At 42.9% G+C, this 23,645-nt stretch overlaps 1 protein-coding gene across 1 annotated transcript in view; it reads left to right on the top strand.

The window, feature by feature from the left end:
* Positions 1–23,645, top strand: part of CNTNAP2 (contactin associated protein 2) — an 869,542-nt gene that overhangs the window by 531,635 nt on the left and 314,262 nt on the right. The gene's annotated exons all lie outside the window — the stretch shown is intronic.

Genomic DNA, 23,645 nt, shown 5'->3' with positions numbered 1-23,645 from the left:
CTCTTTTCAAACAGTGCCCTGCTTAAGGTGTGAGTTAGCAATGCTTGCAGATCCTTTTGTACAGTAGAGACACATGACCTTAAGTTGCATTTTCAGAGTAGACTCATCTGAGCTGAATATTCATCAGTTTTGAAATTCACATTGAACAAGGTTGAGCTCTTTTGTATGTAAACTGAACTTGTTTGAAAATCTACTGTCTTTGAGGCACTTCCAAAAGTGAACAGCTTCCCAGCCTTGGCACGATGAAGTGCCCAGGCAACTCCTAAAGGAGCCCTCTCAGAGAAGTGTTGCAGCATTGGCTGTGGAAAGGCTTGAGGAATTCAACATTGACCAATAGGAACTGAGCTATTTGCATCTTCCAGACTAATGTGCAGATCAGAATTTAGTCATCTATCCAATTTCATACTTCCTCCGTTAAAGTTCTCTGCTCAAAGAATGTGTCAAAATATGTTTAGAAATGTGTGTTTTGCGAGAAAACGCATTTTTAAATATGTATTGTTATGCAGATCTAAACAGATCTTTAAAAACTGATTAATGTGAAAAGGGGATGAAAAAGTGACATGGACCAGAAATATATTTATTTATCTTTCCATACTTACCCGAAAGATCTATGCAACCAGCGAAGAGTGCAAAACCCCCAGGCAGGTCCTGGCAGGAACTTTCTGGGTAATCCATGGCCTCTTGAAAGGTTGTGTGTGTGTGTGTGTGTGTGCTCCATAAGCACATGAGTGGAAGGATCTACGGCTGTGCCACAAAGATGATATAGGAAACATTCCTGAAAGCTAGAACCTCCAGCCCATGGATAGCCTCACGGAGGGAGGTATCTGGTAGGTCCTGTAGATGAGGGAGATTAGCTATAGGTCCTTTGTTCCTCTAGAGTTGTATGCTCTGCGAAGTTTATATTGATTGTTTTAAATGCCTATATTTCTGTTTGGATTTAAAAGAGGGGGGGGGAATGTTTCCATCCCAGTAGACTGACAGATGACATTGATATAAAGATGCCTCTGCCTGTATCACAAAATTTAAAAAAAACCACATTTCAAGGTTACTCTCATTTCATTACATTTTGCTTCATTTCATTTCATTATCTCTCATCCATAGAAGTATTAAAAACACATATGGAAATTAGTGTTTAAATAGTCTTACAAAAAGCTAATATACACTTCATTAAGGATAGGCTCAAATACTCTCAATAGGCATGGCTCACTGCTCTGAAAAACACGTCCTCTTCTGGCAATGAGGATAATGAAGAGGCTCCTCCACGGCCGGCGCTTGTCATACATAAATATGGGTATATTAAGAATGATCCATGGACAAGCAGAGCCTCTGTTCTCCATTTGCAGCTGCCTGGCCATCCAGGTTCCCTGTGTCCCTCCTGAAGGCAGCCGTTTCCTAAGTACTGTGGACTTCAATAAAGAGTTCTGAGTATCTGTCATTTTCCGTCTGTCCCTCTCTCTGGAAGTCAGTGGAGGTTTCTAAAGGAAAAGCATATTGCTATTGACAAAGTGCCCATCTGCTCAGTAAGAACAACCCATGACAAAAAGAAAACAAACTTGAAAAAGGAATATTTATTAATGTATAGCCTTTCCCATTTCACAGGGCATACATGTGGGGTATAAAATGTTCTCTATTGAGTTGAAATTAATATTTGCAGATATTTGAAATTTGCTACCCAAGACTTGAATGATTTACTTCAAAACTGAGTGCTTTAGACCTTGGCATTTCATGAGATGCATACTGTGAAATACAAATATAACTGCATGTCATATATCAGATCCCACCAAATATTAAATAGCATTGTTTTATCAGCTATGAAATGTTTCATGTTTTCTAACAAATACTGTCAAATGACAGTCAGCTATAAATCATTGAAATCAAATCTTCACATCAAGTCCCATCGGAAGTCAAGCACTTAGAGAATATGCCAGACTAACTGGAGAATAGTCTGTCCCTCTTAATGGGAAGGTCCCCAGGTCGTAGCCTGGCCTGCGGTTTGGGGAGTTATTCTTCAGTCTCACCTGGAGGCATCATATTGGCTTCCCTTGGATTGGGGCGTAGATATTTGCACATGAATGAAAACAGGTAAATCCAGTAATTTTGTATTGAGAAACTGTTCCAAAGGCCCATTGGATGAAGAGTCAGGGCAAAACTGGGGAAATTGTTTACATTTCTTTTAATTTAGTCTCCCATAGGTAATTTGACTCATCAAGAATAAACTCATTTGGATTTTGCAGTGCGTATTTTTAGAAGTCTGGTCACACATGCCATGATTTTTCCCTCTTTGAAACCTATTCCCAAGAAAGGTGCATAAATGTCACATCTAAAATACTACAAGCTTCCCTCCCAGCAGGATTTCAGAAACAAGCCTCTGTGTTTGGGGTGCAGTATTGCGGTGTCTCAATGGAATTGCTCAATGGATGGACAGATCCTGAAGCTGAGGCTCCAAGACTTTGGCCACCTCATGAGAAGAGAAGACTCCCTGGAAAAGACCCTGATGTTGGGAAAGATGGAGGGCACAAGGAGAAGGGGACAACAGAGGACGAGATGGTTGGACAGTGTCCTCGAAGCAGCCAACATGAGTCTGACCAAACTGCGGGTGGCAGTGCAAGACAGGAGTGCCTGGCGTGCTCTGGTCCATGGGGTCACGAAGAGTCGGACACGACTAAACGACTAAACAACAACAACAACAACAAATTGCGGCGTCTATGTAGCATACATAAAGCAACATCTTTTTGGAAAGTTACCTTTTCAAAAATGCAACGCTCTCACACCACTATGTGAATATTCCTTGTAGATTTTTGTGTGGGGTGAATTGTGTGTTTCTCTGCCTGCATTAAATGCTTGGGAGCTGATTGAGTCTAACAGTGATCATATGGAATTCTGTTTGAAACCAACGAAAAATACTTACCGTAACTCTTTTTTGTGGGCCTTTTTCCGAGCCAAGGCTTGAGCCCTGAAATCTGTTTTCCGCTTTAGAACTCAGCCATGGAACATGAAAAGTTTGATACAGAGGCTTATTGGGATATGACGCTTTGTTCTCTTCAAGCAGCTCTTTCTCAGCCTCTGCTTGTACATGTCCTGGATGCTTTTTCTTCAGACCTTCAGGGCCATCAAGATGTGCATCCAGAGCTATAAATAGGAGGGAACATGAGTCTGACCAAACTGCTTAAGTTCAGCTGGATTTCAGGGCCAGGGACTGTGTGTATCACTGTCTGCCTCTCTGTATAACACAAGCCTGGGCATCTTGATACACGCAGTACAATTATGACTGGTGGTTCACCGGAAGCTCAATAAACTTTATTGCTGCTTGCCTGAGAGAGCAGTTGTGAAATATCTGGCAGGCCACAGTTCACAGCTTGAATGCAGGCTGTTTTCAACTTGCTGGGTCATGAGATGGGCAGGCCAGATGTGGCCCTATAGTGTGCATGGCACTTGATGGAATCAGGCAAGCAAGGAAAGCAACCCCCACGTGGTATATAGGTGAATTTTAATAGTGGGAGAGACAGCAAAGATGGTAGAATATGAAGTAGCAAGTTAGTCTTAGACAGCGACATAGTGCAGGCATGGGATGGGGGGGGGGGCGTCATCCTGGGCATATTTTTTTCAGGCGGCACAATGAGGCACCCCAACAAAAGACTCCCCTCATTGAGGCTGGAGCCACAGAGAGAGAAGCTGTGCCTGGGCCAGGTCTTTGTAGCTTTATGGCCCAGCACCTCCTTCAACTTGTGGCTGGTGAAGGATGTCCGTGCGTGTCCCACCCCTTGGCTGGCCGAGAGGGATGGGGAGGATGGTGGTGCCATCCCATTGCGCCTCTACCTCCGCTGGGCTCTGGTGTGCATCTTAGCACCACCAGACCACAGATCCACTCCCGGATCAGGCCTGACCCAGCGGTGGGAGAGAAGGAGAGGTGGCCGCAGCATCACCATGCCTCTCCTCCGCTGGGCTCCGGGGTGCGCGGGAGCTGTGGAGACAGCTTCCTCATGTTACGGCCCAGTACCACTGGGCTGCCCATTCCACAGGGGGGTGTAACACTTGCCCCACCCCAGGCAGCAGCAACCTATGCTACACCACTGGTCTTCAATCTTCAGTTTTGTAATACATTAGCTGGACCTTTAAAAAAATTCTTTTCATAGAATCATAGAGTTGGAAGAGACCACAAGGGCCATCCAGTCCAACCCCCTGCCAAGCAGGAAACACCATCAAAGCATTCCTGACAAGATGGCTGTCAAGCCTCTGCTTAAAGACCTCCAAAGAAGGAGACTCCACCACACTCCTAGGTAGCAAATTCCACTGCCGAACAGCTCTTACTGTCAGGAAGTTCTTCCTAATGTTTTGGTGGAATCTTCTTTCTTGTAGTTTGAATCCATTGCTCTGTGTCAGCTCTGTGTTTTGCACATGGTGGCTGCAATCATGCAGAGTGCTTTTCTTTTGCTTCCTAGACTAGAAAATCCCCAAGTGTTTTGTTGACTAGGCAATTAGAAAGAAGGAGCGAATGAAGCAGCAGCAGCCCCTGGACCTGCTTCCCATGCCACCATCATTCAAGGACAGCAGTCTTTAGCCCCAGCCTTTGTTTGAATTAAACCCTGGGAATGCTGTGCTCATTATCTCTTGAGGTGCCTCTTCAGGGTTGAGATCGCATTTCCAATCTTTTAAACTGCATATGCTAGAACTGATGCCTGTGAAATGTCCAGGGGGATGGAAACAGGGAAATTATATACTGTATCAGAAGGCATTGCCATGTCCTTTCCAGTTGTGGTGTGCAATGCTTTATTCCTATGCCTGTGAGTATATCATGTCGAGTGCTTTCACTGTCTTTGTCTTTTGTTGTGCTTAGGATGCTAAGAAGATTCAGAGATAGCCTTAAGGGACTTTAAAAAAGGAAAGGGGGGGGGAAATACAATGTGCTTTCAGTTCTTTGAGTTGTGAAAAGATGTGTGCATCTGCACAGATTATGTATCTGTGATATGTTGGCAGGACATGTGCAATATAACTTGGTTTAAGTGTCCATTACCTTGGACATCTCCCCCCCCCCCGAATACATAGAAACTTTTAATTCCCTTTCCTTTTTCCAGGAATTGAGCATTTTAAAGAAACAAGCCTCTCACCCTCTTGAGAACTGTGTTGCCTTTTGTTGCTTTGGCAATTATGTGCATAAAACAAAAGAGCTTTGGGGGAAAAATGAGACCATTAAGCACAACAGAAAATGTTTAAACATTTAGATGTGAGAGCTTTTATGTGCCTCCTTATGCCTTCACACACCCACCCTGCCCAGTGCTCAGGGGAATAAAATGGAGAGAGAACAGTCTGTGAAATGGTTCCATCAAGGCCTGCTTTTCATCCTTCTCCCATTTTGATTTTCAAATCAAAAAACAGTGAAAGAACTAAATTGCAAGAATCTTTCTTGTTCACTGTCAGCATGTTCCTTCTCTGGCAGTATCTCCTGCACTTTCACTACTGCCGTTTATTAAGTAGCCCAAGCAGCCAAGTGGGGATCATCTAGTGAAGCAGAGGCTGCCAGCCTGTTCTTGCAGAGCCATTCAGATCTAGGACTTCCCTGAGGACAACCGGAAGCAGCCGAGAGGAAAAACTACCGAATCTGAACTTTTAAAAAACAAAACTCAGACTGAAACACAGGTATCCTTTGGAATTTGCACAGCTAAAATGTATGCATTAGTGAAATCAACATGCAAAAATGCATTATTTTAGGGGGAAATACTTTTTCAAAATGTACAAATTAGGCAAAAGTGAATACTAAATGTGTTTATTAGGAGAAATTTGCACAAAAATGCTAATTTTCATTTGAACATTTAAAAAAAGCAAATTCCTGCAGAAGTCTGGAGAATGGAATTTAAGATAGCGGAATCAACTTCAACAGATGCATTATTTAGGTAGTGCTTCTATGGCGTTGCTTGGTCAGTTGCGGCTTCACAACTACCGTACCTTGGAGCAGGATAGCTGCCAGTGGTAGAGTGGGGAACCTAAGTCTAGGATTTCCCTGTTCCCTGCTGTAAGCGCAGTTGCTCTCTCATGTCCCGCTTGGCATGAGTGGTGCTTGGCTACTCTGCAAACAAAAGCTGGACTAGATGGGCTTTTGATCTGATCCAGAATGGCTCTTATAATATCATTATGCTCTGGGATGTATGAAGTGCAGCTGTCTCATGAAAAACCTTGTAGTAGAGCAATCTCACAATGGATTTCCAGATGGTCAGAAAAAAATGTTTAATAGTATGGCAGTTTCTCTCCGTAAAAGCTACAGGCCTTTGCTGAGAGTCATAGTCACAGAATTATAGTTGGAAGGGACTAAAAAGTTTGAAGGCAGTTACGACTCGACTGGGGAGGCCCCAAGATAACTCTGGAATGACCTATTGCCTAGGATATGTAACTGCAAAGGAGATTGTGGATGCTCTAAAGGGCAGTAGTCATTCACAAGAGATTCATAGAATTATAGAATTGTAGAAGGGACCCTAAGGGTCATCCAGTCCAACCCTCTGCAGGGAATCCCTGCAGGAGTGAATAAAGGAGTGAGGAGAAAATCTTCAGAACATGCAGGGGACAAAGAAAGAAAGAAAAAGAAAGAAAGAAAGTGCATGTGTGTTCTGCAAAGTGGCATTTCCTTTAAGAGTTGAGGTTTATGTTTGTCATTGAAGGAAGGCACTCCTGCCTCTTTCCCCAAAGGAATATAGGAAGCTGCCCGTCTTGTGGGTCAGACTATTGTTCTTTGTAGCGAAGAAGAAGAAGAAGAAGAAGAAGAAGAAGAAGAAGAAGAAGAAGAAGAAGAAGAAGAAGAAGAAGAAGCAGCAGCAGCATAGGTCTCCCCCAATAAACGTTTGAGACTAGCTCCCCTAAATCTAAAAGATGGAAGAGGAAGAGCACACGGCCAGAAACACACACACACACACACAAGCCTGGACAATCACACAAATCCAAGAGGCAGAAGCCCTAGAAAACCAGCACAAGCACACAAACAAATAAGGAAACAAATAAGCACACAAACTATATCACACAGCCCAAAAAAGACAAACCCACAAAACCTACAGAGTGTCCCCCAAGCTCAGCTCACCTTGTGCTCCCTCATCATTCGCTGGACTCCAGGCACTGACTAGCTCCACCCACAGCTAGTCACCTGACTCACCTGACTCCACAGAAGCCCCGCCCCCTCAGACCATGTGCTCAGGGAGAGAACACAGCCAGAAACAAACAGACACACAAGCCTGGACAGTCACACAAATCCAAGAGGCAGAAGCCCTAGAAAACAAGCACAAGCACACAAACAAATAAGGAAACAAATAAGCACACAAACTATATCACACAGCCCAAAAAAGACAAACCCACAAAACCTACAGAGTGTCCCCCAAGCTCAGCTCACCTTGTGCTCCCTCATCATTCGCTGGACTCCAGGCACTGACTAGCTCCACCCACAGCTAGTCACCTGACTCACCTGACTCCACAGAAGCCCCGCCCCCTCAGACCATGTGCTCAGGGAGAGAACACAGCCAGAAACAAACAGACACACAAGCCTGGACAGTCACACAAATCCAAGAGGCAGAAGCCCTAGAAAACAAGCACAAGCACACAAACAAATAAGGAAACAATTAAGCACACAAACTACCAGTATATCACATAGAGGGGAGAAAGGATTCAATAAGAAGTTAAATGCTAAAAACATTCTATATTCAACAAGAGATTAACAAAGTACAGTGGTATCTCTGGTTAAGAACTTAATTCATTCTGGAGGTCCGTTCTTAACCTGAAACTGCTCTTAACTTTAGCTAATGGGGCCTCCCGCTGCTGCCGCCGCTGCCGCCACATAATTTCTGCTCTCATCCTGAAGCAAAGTTCTTAACCTGAGTAGTCTGTAACCTGAAGCGTCTGTAACCCGAGGTACCACTGTAGTCATTGAAGCATTCTGCACAGACCACCCAAATAGATGTGGACACAATCTATCTGTGCTGCTTATATCCACAGGGCTTAATAGAGCCCCCTGGCCCTGTGGGGCTGGTGATTCCATGGAAAGGAGTCTGAGGCGGCACAGCATCTATTTGCACCAGCTGAGAGTGAGCTCTGCACCCCCACCCCCACCCCGTGCAGCCAGAGACACATGCTAGCTACCTGTTCCCTGGGGAAGGACCAATGTAAGGCATATGCTGGCTCCTTGAAACACAGGCAGCTGCAAAACAGAACATGTATTTATTTAATGTTGCTTTTCCGCTTCATAAGTATTCCTGCAATCAATTCTTATCTCATTTCAACAATAATTTGAACAAACTTCTTTCAGTTAACAATTCTGCTCCAGCAAATGGATAGTGAGTGAAATTTAAGCTGTCATGGGATTGTCTATGACTTCTTTTGCGATAATGTAAACTAAATTGAAGCTGGAACTAACAAAGGTTGGCAAAAAGGCTGCTGGGAATAGCCTTGTTTCATGTCCTTGTCCTCTGAGCAGTGGGAAGCATAGGTCAGCTTTGCAGACTCTGCTTTCTTCAAAGAGGCAACAATGGGCTTTGTTTGCAAATATGAAGACTTGTGGCATATTTGTAACTCTCTCTTATAGCTGTACAGGTTGAGCAGGTTATAGGGAGCACAGCCTAGAGTTGGTCTCATAGCTCTTGTCCCTTGCCACCTCCATTCCATAATCCAACCAGCTCTTAGCACAGGAGATGCTGAAGGGTTTTCTCAAAGCTTCTGAAGATCAATTTACACTTTATATGTTGAAGGAAGGTACCCTCAAAAGGTAGGTAACGCTGAGTCTGAATGGCAAAATAAAACCCATACAGCCCTGCCAACCTCTGGCACAAGGATGGAACACAGCACACAACTGTTTAGTTGTCCAGGTTCTCTTGGTGGTTGCTTGGGAGCCACCATGATGTGTGAAGTGGCCCACAGACATGGTGCTTTAAGGGGAATAAGAGAGGTTGTTGTTGTTTAGTCATTTAGTCATGCCCAACTCTTCGTGACCCCATGGACCAGAGCACGCCAGGCACTCCTCTCTTCCACTGCCTCCCGCAGTTTGGTCAGAGTCATATTTGTAGCTTCAAGAACACTGTCCAACCATCTCATCCTCTGTCCGTCGTCCCCTCCATCTTTCCCAACACCAGGGTCTTTTCCAGGGAATAAGAGAGGTACACACTCTGAATGAGAGAGGTACACGCTCAGCTTCTCTGCTGAAACCAGTAGAATTTACATTCCACTAACCATTGACTTATCATTGAAAATATTTTCCTTCCTCCCCAAGACACTGGGTAAGACACTTATTTAAACAAATAAAGACTGCCTGAGTTTGGAGAAATCTTGTAGAAACTTTAGGGATGATAATGCCTCCATGGAAGCAAGGTGTACCCCTTGCTCTTATTGAGGTCCATTAAACTGCAGGGGGAAGATCAATACTTTTAAAAGAAAGCTTCAAAAAAATGTCTTCCAGTGCTACCAAAAGAGATTAATTATGTTATTTTGATAGCAATTTGTCACCCTGTTTTTTTGTTGTTAACAAGGAGTCATTTTGTCTGTCCTGCCTAATTGTTGCTTAAGGAGCAGTTTTCATCACTGATTTTTTTTTAAGAAACTAGAGTAGTGCCCCAATTAAATTTGTAATTCGTGTTTCCTGCAGCTACCCTATAAACAACCTATAGGTACTTGTTTGTATCTGGGAGTGAAAGCCAATTAAATCCTAGTGTGCTTAAAGTCCCAGTTCGCTCCTAGCCCCTGGCAATGCACACAGTAAATCCCATTATGTGTAAGCAGTAATCTAGGACTGCTACAGAAACATTGATTAAAATTTCTTCAATAAATCATGATGTCACTTTTAGTGCATTTTCCCTTTAAAAAGGACATTATCTAGTTTTCTAGTCAGCGGATTAAAGCTGATCTGCCAGCTGGAATTGAACTACATGGCAAAAAATTGAATATTTAAAATCCTGTATTTCTATTATTATCTGTGAAGTATTTAGCTTTCCTGGCTTCTGCTGTGTGTTTGGAAATGCAAATTATCATTAAATATTTTTCCTCAAATGGGTTGCTAATAGTAAATTGGTTTATGACCATTGTTAGAACATATACTGTCAATTATGAGGCATAAAACACCCCTCAAATGACCATGTCAGTGGGAGGGTTTCACTTGAGATGGAAAATACTTTGTGAATGTGCTGCTAAATATTTAAAGCCAATTATCTGGTTTGGGTGGTTCTAAGCTAGGAATATTGGGAATGTTCAGCTCTCTCTCTGCTAAAAGAGGCAGTTATATCGGAAGGAGATCTTTGTGGCAAACATGAAATTCACAATCCTGTGCTTGACTTCAACATGCAAAAACGTAGGTGGGAAGCACATTGGAGGAGAGAAGGGTCATGTGGGAGAACCATGCTCAGCCCTTTCCCAACTTCCCAGTTTCCCATGGCAAACCTTCCTCTTCCTGCTTTCCTCTACTTGACTGGGACACTCATTTCCAGACCTGGACTGGAAAGCAGGGCTTGGAGAAGAAAGGCAGCAGATGCGCATATGGGATGATCCAGCTCTCTTTCCCACTTTCTCCTTTTCCTTTGCAATGCCCCTTGCTCCTACTTTGCATAGAATCATAGGATTGTAGAAGGGACCCTGAGGGTCATCCAATCCAACCCCCTGCAATGCAGGAATCACAGCTAAAGAAGCCCTGCCAGGTCCAACCTCTGCTTGAAAACCTCCAAGGAAGGAGAGTGCACCCCCTTCCAGTGGGGCCGTTCCACTGGCTCTGCCCATTCGCCGCCGCCCCCCAATGACCCAGCAGAGGTAAGCAATGCACAGTAGTACAACTTGAGCTCTCAAATCTAGACTTGTATTTAAAGGAAGATAAATTTATTCATTTGTTAGCACCAGTCCCTTCATGAATAATTCCAGCTGCTTCCTAAAACTGAAGCAAACATTAATATTACAAATGCCTGGGCTCCATAGTGCAGCTGCCAGTTTGCTTACATCCATTTTTCCCACTGATTGCCATTCTGTCAGTCTCAATCTATTGTTGTATTTTCTCCTGCTTCCCAGTGTTCCCTCTTGTTTGTGTGTGTGTGTGTGTGTGTGTGTGTGTGTGTGTGTGTACTGAAACTCAGGTTTTGACCAGGGAATTGAAGAAAACCTGCCTGAACTAGAACAGAGAAATGAACCAAGCCTTTGTTTTTTTTCTTAAAGCCAAGGATAAATTGTGCCAGCAGTTCAGGCTTCAGAAACTAAAAATCACACCAGAAAAGGACCGGAGCTTAGAGAAAGCTGATGTGCAGGTCAAGCATAGGGATGATTTTTGCAAATTCCTGCATGAAATGACCTGATCTTAAAGCTCTTGGACTAACGTGTGAATCAAAACTCCTTTATCTGTTCCCAAATGTTCCTGCGTAGTTCTCAGCACTTTAAACTTATCAAAATGAGAGAAAATTTCCATTTAAATATGTATTAAAATACTAGTTTAATCGTTATTGTATAAGAGGGTTTTTTTAACAGAATAATGTGGAACCAAAATGGAATTGAATGATGGGTAAAAGAGAGGAAAGTAACACAGGCATGAAGTAGACATGTTTTGCACATCCCTAATCTAGGGCTAAGAAGGCAGGTAAACACGTAGGCACTAAAACGGAGGTGTGGTGGCTTGGGGGGTACCTGGAGAACTTGCAGGCAGGATTGGAATTTGCTCAAAGTCCCATGCCTCATCTGGAAGCATTTATTGCCAGACCAGGGCGAACCAGTAGGCTGCTAGTGGGGGAGGGAGCTATGCTGGAACCTGGGAGGACCAGGCTCAAAGTTTGCCACAAGGGGCAGCAAAGCACTGATTGATAGACCCTCCCTTCTCATTACTCCCGAGTCCTGGAACAGTTGAACCCAGGCTGACCAGAACAGCAACAACAAAAAGGCAAGCTAAAACATACAGCCCCTGCTATATACTGGAGAAATGTCTGGCTCCAGCTTTTTTTTTAATGCTCTCCCTGCATGTGCTGAGGGGGGGGGCTCCCATGTGGGAGCATTCAAGCACACAATCTCTACCCACATTGGGAAGCAGGGTGGGCTAGATAATACTTTGCTTCTGATTGTGCCCACCGGTCCTCTACTATGCAGGATGGCAAAGTATGACCAAAGGAGGAGAACTCTGGGAACGGGCAGTTATTGAGAGAGCCGCATGGTGAAGAGAAAGAGAAATGCAAGATGCATGGCAAGGATGGGGAATTGCAATTAGATGCAATGCGCAGGCAGTTGTGCTCAGAAGCTGTTCCATGGGACTCCCAGGAAAGAGAGTACAGTGGTACCTCGGGTTACAGATGCTTCAGGTTACAAAATCTGCTAACCCATAAATAGTACCCCGGGTTAAGAACTTTGCTTCAGGATGAGAACAGAAATCGCATGGCAGCAGCGCAGCAGCAGCGGGAGGCCCCATTAGCTCAGGTTAAGAACAGTTTCAGGTTAAGAATGGACCCCCGGAACGAATTAAGTTCTTAACCCGAGGTACCACTGTATATGATGGCAGTCTTGGAAATTTGATTTCTTAGATTGCAAGTAGTAATCACTATTACTGTATTTTAATATATGTGATGCCGAACTTTCAGGCTAATATTAAACCAGGAGGGGTTTTTAAATGTACATTTTGTTAATTTTAGTACATACTTGTTAACCAATGAAATTTGTTGTTGAATGTGTAAGAGGCTCATAAAAATCCATACTTTTTAATTGGAAGAATTTTACAGAAGCTTTAACATTTTGAGGACTTTGTTACAGGGATGGGTATCTGGAGGAGAAAGCCAAGACAGAAGTGGACACATTATGTTTTGTCAATAATCTAAAGGGAAATATCTGAACATGTTGAAGAAAAAGTTTCAAAAAATTTATTCCCCCCACTTTAATAATATATACGAGCCTCAAAGACCTGTTTTAAGACTGCAATACATTTAGGATTCATGAAAAAGGCGGCATTAAATAAGTTCAGAGTTTCATTATTATTTGATCATCTTCTGCCACCAAGGAAAAGGTGATGTATTTACACGAGTGCCTTTTCAGATGCAGTGATAATGAAAGTGTGTGAAAAAATGACTATGAAGTAATATCTCTACATGTTAATATATCATGTACCAGAAGTTAATTTTGAAGGGATTCTTGGAAGATTTGTATTAATAAAGAGGATATTAATGGGTAAAATGGGCTCTGCATAGTGCACTGATCTTTGTTGTGTTAATTGACAATAAGACTAAGATAATCAAAACCATCTGTTATTTCAGTGGGGCTTATCATATCTGAGGTTATTGAGAAAGGTATAAATAAATATAGATAAAAACACAGTTTTTTTAAAGTTGAAGGGTTTGGCGGGTACATAGTGGCAAACAATCTTTTAATCTAAAGATTTATGTTAAGTACATTTATATTGATTTAAGGGCTGGGTATAGTTGAGACGTGGGTGGCGCTGTGGGTTAAACCACTGAGCCTAGAGCTTGATGATCAGACGGTCGGCGGTTCAAATCCCCGCAATGGGGTGAGCTCCCGTTGCTCGGTCCCAGCAGTTTGAAAACACATCAAAGCGCAAGTAGTTAAATAGGTACTGCTACAGTGGGAAGGTAAACGGCGTTTCCGTGCACTGCTCTGGTTTGCCAGAAGCGGCTTTGTCATGCTGGCCACATGACCTGGAAGCTATACGCCGGCTCCCTCGGCCAATAATGTGAGATGAGCGCGCAACCCCAGAGTCGGTCAAGACTGGACCTAATGGTCAGGGGTTCCTTTACCTTTACTGTACCTTTATTGTTGCCAAACCAGCACATGTCTCTGTTCACACATTGCACTAACTCACCTGGCTACAAGTGGAACCACCAAGAAGGACAATATGTTGAGATCTTTAATCCAGAGTCATTGCACACCATGGGAGTAATTGCACAATATTTTATTTTATTTTAATTAATGGGGGGGATTAGCAAGAGCCATTTAATTCCAACTTGGGTTCAGAGAAAAAAAAATACTTAATTATCTGTAGTGCCAAAATGGATGATGAGTTTATACTGAATTGTGCAGCTAAGATAGCAAGAGTGGCTGTGATCCTAACTAATCCCATTTACCTGGGAGTAAAATGAAACAGTACACAGCAGAATGAAAAATACATGACGAGAGTGTGGATGAATATCAAAATGGATTAAGGCATGTTCATATATCCCTAATAGTTATGCCATCCAGAAGAATTTCTTGGACCCCTCCAAGAGACACCCCCCCCATATTATTCCTTTTATGTGAGGTGTTTTCCTCTTCTATTCTAGGCAGGTTTGGAGTGATATATTTGCATAATTCAGGCTGATTTGCTGGCTTACTGACAGATGGTTCTGCCTGGCATAAAGGATTTACAAATATGTTGTTTTGTGTGCATCAGGTAGCAATCAGGCTTCAGTGCCTGCAAACATTTCTCCATAGTGTTCCATCTTTGAATTCAAAACATATCAAAGTTTATGTGGTTTGCAGATCACAAGAAACATAATTTCCAGTATTTTCATAATTAAACTACATATACGGTAGATATGATTCACTGGGCAATGCAAAATTGTAAGAATGTTTTAAATAAACTAAAAGAAAAGTGAAATAAAAAACCTTTCTGAACATTAACAACAACTAGCCTATTTTCAATTGCATATACAAGCCCTACCTGGATATATCTGTTCATACAACAGCTTCTGATAGAGCTGCCAGCTCACCATCCTCCTCCTCATACATGATCTCAGTGATAATCCTATGAGGGAGGGAGTTCTCCAGCTGCATGAACTTGTTCTTTCTCTTTGTAACCATTTCACATGAGCAACCCATGGGATTGCTGCAATTTACCATGCAGAAAAATGCAAGTCCCCATTTCCATCTTCTCACATTGTATGTAAGGTTCTGGAAGCATTGGAATCCAGCGGCTTCTCACACAAGATGGCTTGCCGGGGTGGAATGAGACCACTCTGCCTCTCTTCCCTATGCCAGCACTGTGTTTTAAGAAACACTAGGGACTTGCACACAATGAGCATAATGTGAGAAAGGGCCCCTAATCATTACTGATTTGAATTTTTCTTTAATAACTGCTTTGGTTTAGTGAAACTGTGGATCAGAATGGCCATGGGATCATAGGAGAATTGTGGCAACTTTCTATTTTGCAGTATAAATCATTATCTTCTACAAAATGTTGCATGTTCTTCATAGCAATAGCTACATTTCCCATAAAATGTTGCATCCCACAGTGTGATTTTATATTTTACTGTTTTATCACTGCCATGTGATTTATTAGGTCAGAAAAGTGTAGGTTAAAGCCACCACTGTGTGCAGGCATAACGTATTGTTGGAAGCGACTGGACTGAGAGCACGTATTATGGTTGCTATTTGGATGCCACAAAATTAGCAGTGCTCACTTATAGACTGTATGAGTCTTTCTGTCTCCCCCAAGATAGAAAGGGAGGCACTGAATGAACGGGGAGCCATGGGGACTCACAGCGTGCGCCCCCCCCCCCCCCGGAACTGGCCCCAGGCAGAATAGCAAAGTGCTTTCTTTTAACGGCATCCCAACATCAGTTGCCAGAGGTGGCCCTGGTCTACTGGTGGGGCCAGCCTGGTACGTTCCATATGGTGAGCCCCTGTACTCATGTTTATGGCTTAGAACCAGGGGGGGGGGTGACTACAAAGAGACCATTTGGGGTGGCATCCGGGGGGCAACAATTACTAGGTGTTGAGCCAGGCCTTGGGCTGAAAAACGCTAAGGAATGGTAAGACTGACTTCCAAGTGAACATGCATCGGATTGTGCCGGTAGGCATGCATTATTTGCAACAGGATATCATCTTCAGTAGCAATGCACCCATAATAATACTATAGCACAGTACTAGAATGTTGGTGCTGCTATAAACCCTCTTCTTCCAGTCTTCTGAATGCCACATTTACCTCTCTTTTCTATGGCCTTGGGTCATGTCCCTTCCCTGCTTACCTTTCATTTGTTGCTGTATGGAAACTCACAATCAAAAGTTGGAGGTAGAGAGCTGTTATTGCAAGGAAAGAGCCAGAAGCCCCAGCAGAACAGGACTCACTTTGTTTTCTTTCTGATTGTGGAGCAGACTCTTATCTTCCAGACTGCCAGGAAAAGTTGAAGGATGGAAGCACTAATAGCTTTATCATGCATTCTCATCTTTTGGAGAGCTAAATGAAAAGAAAGTTCCTGGGTGCTGGATGGGTACATTTTGATAGTATGTTTCTGATGTCTATATAAAATTTAGGTCTTCACAGACCTGTCTTTATTCCTCCCCCCCTTTTTTTTTAAGAATTGGAGTCTTTCTGTGGCAAAGATTTGAAGATGAACTGTCACATAATCAAATGAGTTTAGCCTCTTCCAATGAAATTTTTACAGCAGATTATTAAAATTTATCTGTCAGGATCAAGTCTGTGCTACGTGATGATATGAAACGTTCCTTCTCTTTTCTAAAGGTTTGCCATCTGCATTATGAAAATGATGCAGGCTTAATAAGAAGAAATAATACTACATTTTTGTAATGCATGTGTTATCTTTACAACAATCCTGGAAGTTAGGGCAGTATTGCTACTCTTTCAGTCTTTCACTGGAACAGAGCAGAACAGAGCAGTACACCATATTTTTCAGTGAATTTGCACCCCATTTATGAAATTAATTCATTTCAGTTCATAGCAGGAAAAACTGGGCAACTTAAACAAATTTCCTTCTACTCCCACTGCAGGGAATTGTGTTGTTTGCATTGTCTGCCTGCCTAGCCTTGAGATTCTTGCTGATTCCAAAGGTATACATTTCACGCCCTACAGGTTTTGAGCATTCATTCCAATCTCCAGTTACAGATCTTGTTTGTTAAAGCTATGGATCAAGTCAATGTCAGATTGGATTAAAGAGGAATGTATTTCATCCATGTGCATGCAGCTGTTGTATCTCCTCAGCTCCTTTTTGATGTGATTTGAAGAATTAATAAATAATAGGGAAATTGACAAGGCTGAGAGAACAGACATAATACGTCTGTACAGTATTTTGCAATTCCACAGATCAGTTCCTGTTTCCTGAGGGGTTGGGGCTGGAGTGACTTAGTGAAACAGTGTTCTATCCAAATTAATCATTCAGAGAAAACTAGATTTTTTTTGAAGTTTCCTAAAACTGTCTAAAGATGCCTTTTAAGTGAAGAATAAATAATTTTGTACACTTTAGTGAGCATATGTATAATTAAGGTCAACATTAGACTTGGAAAGGCTTAAATCAACAAGATCTGGTGATTTTGTATTGCACAGGGTAGATGCAACAAAACATAGGAATTCAAAGACCCTCTATTTCCATCTGTTGCATGGCACACATCCTAAAGGGAACACTCTGAGCAGCATCACAGAGCCAAGTGCTCAGACATACAGGACACCAGCACTCTGCAATCTCTCTTCAGGTTACCTCTTATGGCTGAAAATACAGGCAGAACTGCCCTAAATGCTTTAGCTGTGGCTCCAAAAGAATTAGCAGCTAAATGGAGAAGGGATTGATTAACCCTGCTTTTCAGTGTATTTTTAAACATTTTGGTCATGCAAAGAATTAGTATAGCTAGCTTATTTAATAAGGTTTCTTATTGAAAGTAACAATCAGAGTGCAGGGTGGGGCAGGATAGGAAATATTTATTCAATAGTGCAACTCATTTGTGATTTTTCAGCATACTTCAGACATAAGTCCCCCTCCATTTTTTCTCTTATTATTTTATTCATCTGGAAAGCTCTGCATGATGGAATATGTCGACTTCAAATATCTTTTGAAAGTTATCTCATCAAAACGATGTGCTGTAACAATGAACTAGGTATGACAAGCAGTGACATAATGGACATAGTAAACTGCAAACCAAGAAAACAAGAGAAATGTGAACCATAGAAATTGCAGGAAAATGATTTATTGATAAGAAATGTCTTGGCCTTCCATGGACAACTGTGACCACATCAATGTGAATCCAAGATTGACGATTGTATGCACATAAGCACTATTGGCAAGCTGATATTACAATACAAACAGAATTTGGGTATTTCTATCAAAAACATTCTTAATCCTTTTAAATCATGACGCTAGCTGAACTGGTGGTTTTTATTGTCAGTATAAATTGTAAACTGCTTTGAGAGCCTTGAGGTTCTATGAAGCTGGTTAGACACAGGGCCATCTTAAGCCCATCCAGCGCCCTGGCGCTAGGTCCCTCCAGTGCCCCCCTCCAGAGCCTCTCCAAGGGCCTGGGAGTGCCAAGCGGACCGCGGCAGCAGTGGGAGGCCACCTCCGAGGACTCCACGCTGCACTTCCTTCTTGTTTCCCCAGCGCTGGGTTCCGCTCAGTCAAGCTTCGCCACCAGCGCGCGCACCGCGGGACCAGCAAGAGCTGCTTGGGCGCTGTGCACGCGCTGTTGGCGGAGCTCGACTGAGCGGAACCCAGCGCTGGGGAAACGAGAAGGAGGTGCAGCGCCGAGTCCTCGGAGAAGGAGCGCAGTCCTGGCCAGATCGCCGGAACCCTGCGCTCACTTGGCGCCCTTCCAGCGCCCTCCAATGCCCGGCGCCGTGGTTCTCCGCGGCACTAGCCTCTATGGCTAGGACGGGCCTGGCCTGGTTATACATAGTCTATATAAAAAAAGTTATAATAATCTGAGGCAGGTGCCTTCACTGTACTCTTTTTGGCACCTTCTTGTTTAGACAAGCCAACCCAGGTGCTTAGAAAGTTGGCATAATTTTAACCTTGTCTTAGTATTTTGACTTGTGCATGTTCTAGAGTAGGGTTGCATTCCCCCCTTGATTTTATAAATGTTTTTGTAAATGTTGAAGTTTTGTTTTTGTTTTTAAAGCTATAACTAGTACATCAGTTATGGTGTGCTATGGTCCATGGGGTCATGAAGAGTCGGACACGACTAAACGACTAAACAACAACAACAACAAGTACATCAGTGCCAATATAATATGTATTTAAATCATACAGACTCTGGGTCTATTTATAATAAAATGTTCCCCAATGATTGGTTGATAAGCACTTAGAGGCCTTAACAGTGATTAATATAAAATATGTAAAGTTTCTAGGTAATATATGACTGGGCCCATGGGCTACAATCATAACATCTGTTTAAAAGCTACCTTGTCTTTGCCACAGATCTAATTTACCAATCTGCCTCCTCTTGTAGAGCTCAGCTGCCCTGCCCGGTGCTGCCAAATGGTTTTCTGTCTGGCATTGCAACTGACTCCAAGTTATCCATGCCAACGGACACTCTGTAAAGGAAGTGCGGTCGGCTGCTCCTGTGTGCCACCAGCTGCTGTAGACATTTAGGCACACTTAGAGAACGCTTTTGTGTTTTAGCTTCTGCAGTGCTGATCCCAATCACGTCTGCATATCGCATGAACATTGCCATCACTATTGGTTTCATTGTGTAGCATGGCCCTCTTTCAAAAACTCACACACTGATGACTTTCTATTTTTAAATTGTTTTTTATTTAGTGTTACAGTTTACATTTTAATTCAAACAATAATCATAATCATACGGTAAACATATAGGATTCCCTGAATCCTTAGACTTCCCTCCACCCCTCCATGGGTTCTACTGCATCATATAATTTCTCATTTTTTCTTAAAAATCCATTTTATCTGAGGTCCTGTGTTGTTATACACGTTGTTACAAGTGTTGTTATAATCCTGCCAAAGTTTTTAGTTGTTTACAGTGTTCTCTTAAATAACTTCTAATTTCCCCCATTCCTTGTTAAAATTTCTATCTTCTTGGTTTCTGATCTTCCCGATCATTTTCACCATTTCTGCATAGTCCATCATCTTTATCAGCCATTTGTCTCTGGTCGGGACTTTGTCTTCTTTCCATCTCTGGGCCAGTAGTATCTGCGCTGCTACCGTCGCGAACATAAATACAGCATTTTCTGCTCCTTTGGTATTTCCACACTGATATCTTTCTAAGCAGGAAAATGTGCATTTGAATTGTTGCTCACAGTATCATCCTGAAAAGTTAGCCGTCAGGTGTTTTTATGTAGACCTGGTGTGATGTTCTAAGAACTGCTGCCTCTTCAACAATTGTGCTGTAGTCACAATGAGAATGGAAAACCATGAATATTCACATAATTCCTATCCTGTTGATACACTGTTCCTTTTTGAACAAGTCTTTTGTTGACTTGAACACTAACACAAGTTTTTATGTTTCTTCTTTTGTAAACATATTCCATAAGTAAAAAGCAACAAATGTCATACAGCAATAATATACCTGGCAAAAGAGGGAGTATACCTAGCAGAATTGTAAGCAAAACCTGGACAGCTCTACACAGCACCTGCTGTGTTTTGAGTCAAAATACCTCATAGTCAAGATTATGCATTATGTGGAATATGTCATTTGTCAATCCTGAGTCTACTGCCAACCGGTTTCAGTGGCTGATCCTGAGTTCTAATATGATGAGTCCACAGATTATCAATTTTGCCTTCCCCTAATTAATGAATCAGATCTCAATTTCTGGCAAGGTGAACCAAAAAGAATCATCTGGGTTAACAGCAAATGAGGCTCAAATCCACAAGCTGGCACTTGGTTCAGTCTTATATACCGTATGCAACAGATGATTGTATAGGGGTCTTCCCCCATGGGACTGTACATGATAGAATATTGTTTTTAAACATATTTAGAGCATCAAATGGAAAACAAGTGTTAATTCGTGTGAGTTTCTCTCTTGATAGACATTGCAGAAAAGCTTTTCAGGACAAAAGTATGTTCAGCTCTCACTAAATAACTGGGGTCACTGATCATGCTGTCTGAGAGTTTACCCTGTGTGGTCTTGCTATCTCCTGGAATGCAAAATAATGACCTTGGCAAATAGTGCCTATTAGCATGTGTAAAATGTGATATGCATCATCAAACACACACACCACAAATAAAAGAACCCCAGCCAAGTTTTCATCTTGGGTTGGCAAAGTCAGGACATAAAATTGGGATTCTGACTGTGATTGCAAATGCAGTTGCCATGCCAGAGCCACACTGAACTCAATGGGCCTTTCTAAGTGCTTTGGGGATCATCACATCTGTTTCCAGACAGCAATTTAACAGAACACTGTAGGGCTTCAATGATATTAGAGTCACTCAGCCTCTGTTCAGCTTGGCTTTTTTTAAAAAAAAAAAACCTGTGAGAATTTTGAACACCCAGGATATGAATTAATATATAACAATTATAGGCTGAATTTAATCAGCTAAATCTTGAAACAGAAGTAATTTGGCAGCTAAGTTGTGCTGGATGTTTTGCAGTTTTGATTTTCTGAAAGACAAATCCTGAACAAATACTTTGAATGTATGAATTTTTCCCAATACCATATGGCTGTTTTTCCTAAATTGCTTTAGCTCCACTGTTTCTTCTGGCTACTGCTGTTACAGAACTTCCCTTTTTCTTTTGCTGCTCCTTTTTTCCTGTTTCTTGGATTATTCACATTAGTTACAGCGACCTCACAGCCACAGTGCTATGGAGCCTGGGAGCTTTGAGCAGGCAATGGCATTATGTAGGATAATGAAATGTTTGAAGAGAATGCCAAAAGTCCTTGGACAGGGGAGGTGTTTCTCAGCACTTCTAAAAACTGTTTTTCTTTTTTTAAAAAAAAAAAAAGAAGAAGCAAGTTTTCACTCACCTCTATTTGGTGGTTCTGCTTTGTCCTGTCTTCTAACACAGAGCAAGTCCAGCCAAGCCTCATTTTGCTTTCCTTCCATAGCTGACTTGCTTAGGCATATGCAACAGTTGATCGAAGCGGATAAGATTCAGCATGTCTGCAGTTTTTCAGGCAATTTCTGCCTCTTTTTGGTCACAGTTTTTCTACCCTGGTATATGGGCAAGATTTCTTAATATTAATAATGGAACAGCTGAAGTTTCTGCTGTTTCTGTTGCTTCAAAATAGCCCTACTCAGGCACCCCCAGAATGGACCCTCCATCCACATAGAGGACCAGCCCCAGCTGAAGTTCTGAAGGCAAATGGCAAGCTGGATGGAGATATCAGCCCAGTGTATGGCAGCTGTGAAAAAGGCAAATTCCAAGCTAGGGATCATTAGGAAAATATTGCAAATAAAACTGTGCAGATCAATGCCCTCTATAGTATGACTGCATCTGCAATACTGTCTACTGCACAGTTCTGGTCATGTCACACTCCCCTTGCCGCCTGCCAATCCACAGGGGTGGCTGTCAATCCGCGGCACCACCCACGGCCAGCTACTTATGGGCAGGCGGGACAGGTGAGAGGTGGGAGGGGGCAGAGCGGAGCCCTGCCCATTGAGTGCTCTGAGGAAGAGAAGCACGCTTTGCCGGGAAGCAAGGAGGGAGAGCGGAGGCTTGGATCTTGCTGCTCGGAGGCTTCCCTGGTGTGCTGGATTTACGAGCCTGGCAGGCCGCATCTGGCCCACGGGCCATAGTTTGCCGACCCCTGCTTTAGATTATGAAATACTATACAAATACAAAATATGCTTTGAGAAGACAAGCTGCTTAGGGTTAAGCACATTAAGTTAATCAGTTTACCTGAAACTACTAAAACATACAGAAATCTTAGTTTTGGGTCTGTTTACTGGAAAACAAGTCCTAGTGAGTTCAGTGGCCTGGCCCTTATTCTTGAGTTAGTGTGTTTGGGATGACAGACATCTTTTTGTGGAAACACCTGTGTTGCTGTATTAAGATTGCAATCCTATGCTTATTAGAGAGTAAGCTGTATTCAAATCATTGAGCTTAAAACATGCATAAGATTGTGTTGACCTGTGAGCGGTGCACATGGTGTCATGGATATGTGTCAGAAGGGTCCTGATTTCCCAGGGACAGTCCCAGAATTACAGAAGCCACCACCACTAGCCCCCCCCCCCGCCCTGATTTGATCCTGGAATTTCCCTATTTCCCCCACCAGCGCCACGGCTGGTGAACTTGGGGAGGAGGAGGAGTGGCAGCTGTGGCTATGAGGGATCACCCCACTGCCTCTCCATGGCCTCCCCACGGCCACCCCAGCCAGTCTCCTCCCTTGGGCAGCTGGTAGCGGCTGCCAGAAAGCGGACAAGGAGGAGGAGAGGCTACACTCACCCTTCTTGTGAAAGGAAATGCTCTGCAGCAGGGGGACAAAATAGGGGGCTGGGGGATCAGTTGGGGGTAAGTGAGAAATGTCCCTATTTTCATTTGAGGAATGTTGGAGGGTATGGTGTAAGGGACCTCAACTACTTGGGGAAGGGCCATCACTCAGTGGTAGAGCATTGGCCTTGCATGCAGAAGGTCCTGGGTTCCACCTCCAGCCGCATCTCCAGGTAGCAGTGGGAGAAATGCCCTGCCTGAAGACCCGGAGAGCCATGGCTCTTCCTACTAGTCGTGAGGGCAGTGTATCGAGACAACTGCAGGTTTTGTGTGTGCTCTTTCTGCTTGATCTGTTGTAGAAATAACCAAAAGTGTGATGCATTTGCCTTTCAGTGGTAGCAGGCTAACCTCCAACAGAGTCTGATGAAGTGGCACAAAACCAGCTGAACTTCTCATTGCTTCAGTGCATGAGATCGGGGGGGGGGGGATAAAATGCTTCGATTTAGAGGTTAATTTGGCTTTGGTGAAGGAACTAATTTACTTTGTCCTCTCTCTTTTCAATCAATTGGATTCTGTAGGTGGCTGCTTAAGGATCGTTATACAGTGACTCAGGTCCAAATTACTAGAATTGGAAGTA

The sequence above is a fragment of the Zootoca vivipara genome, chromosome 12 (genome assembly GCF_963506605.1).
Source record: "Zootoca vivipara chromosome 12, rZooViv1.1, whole genome shotgun sequence".
Lineage (NCBI taxonomy): Eukaryota > Metazoa > Chordata > Lepidosauria > Squamata > Lacertidae > Zootoca > Zootoca vivipara.
This window is presented reverse-complemented; position numbering and strand designations above follow the sequence as displayed.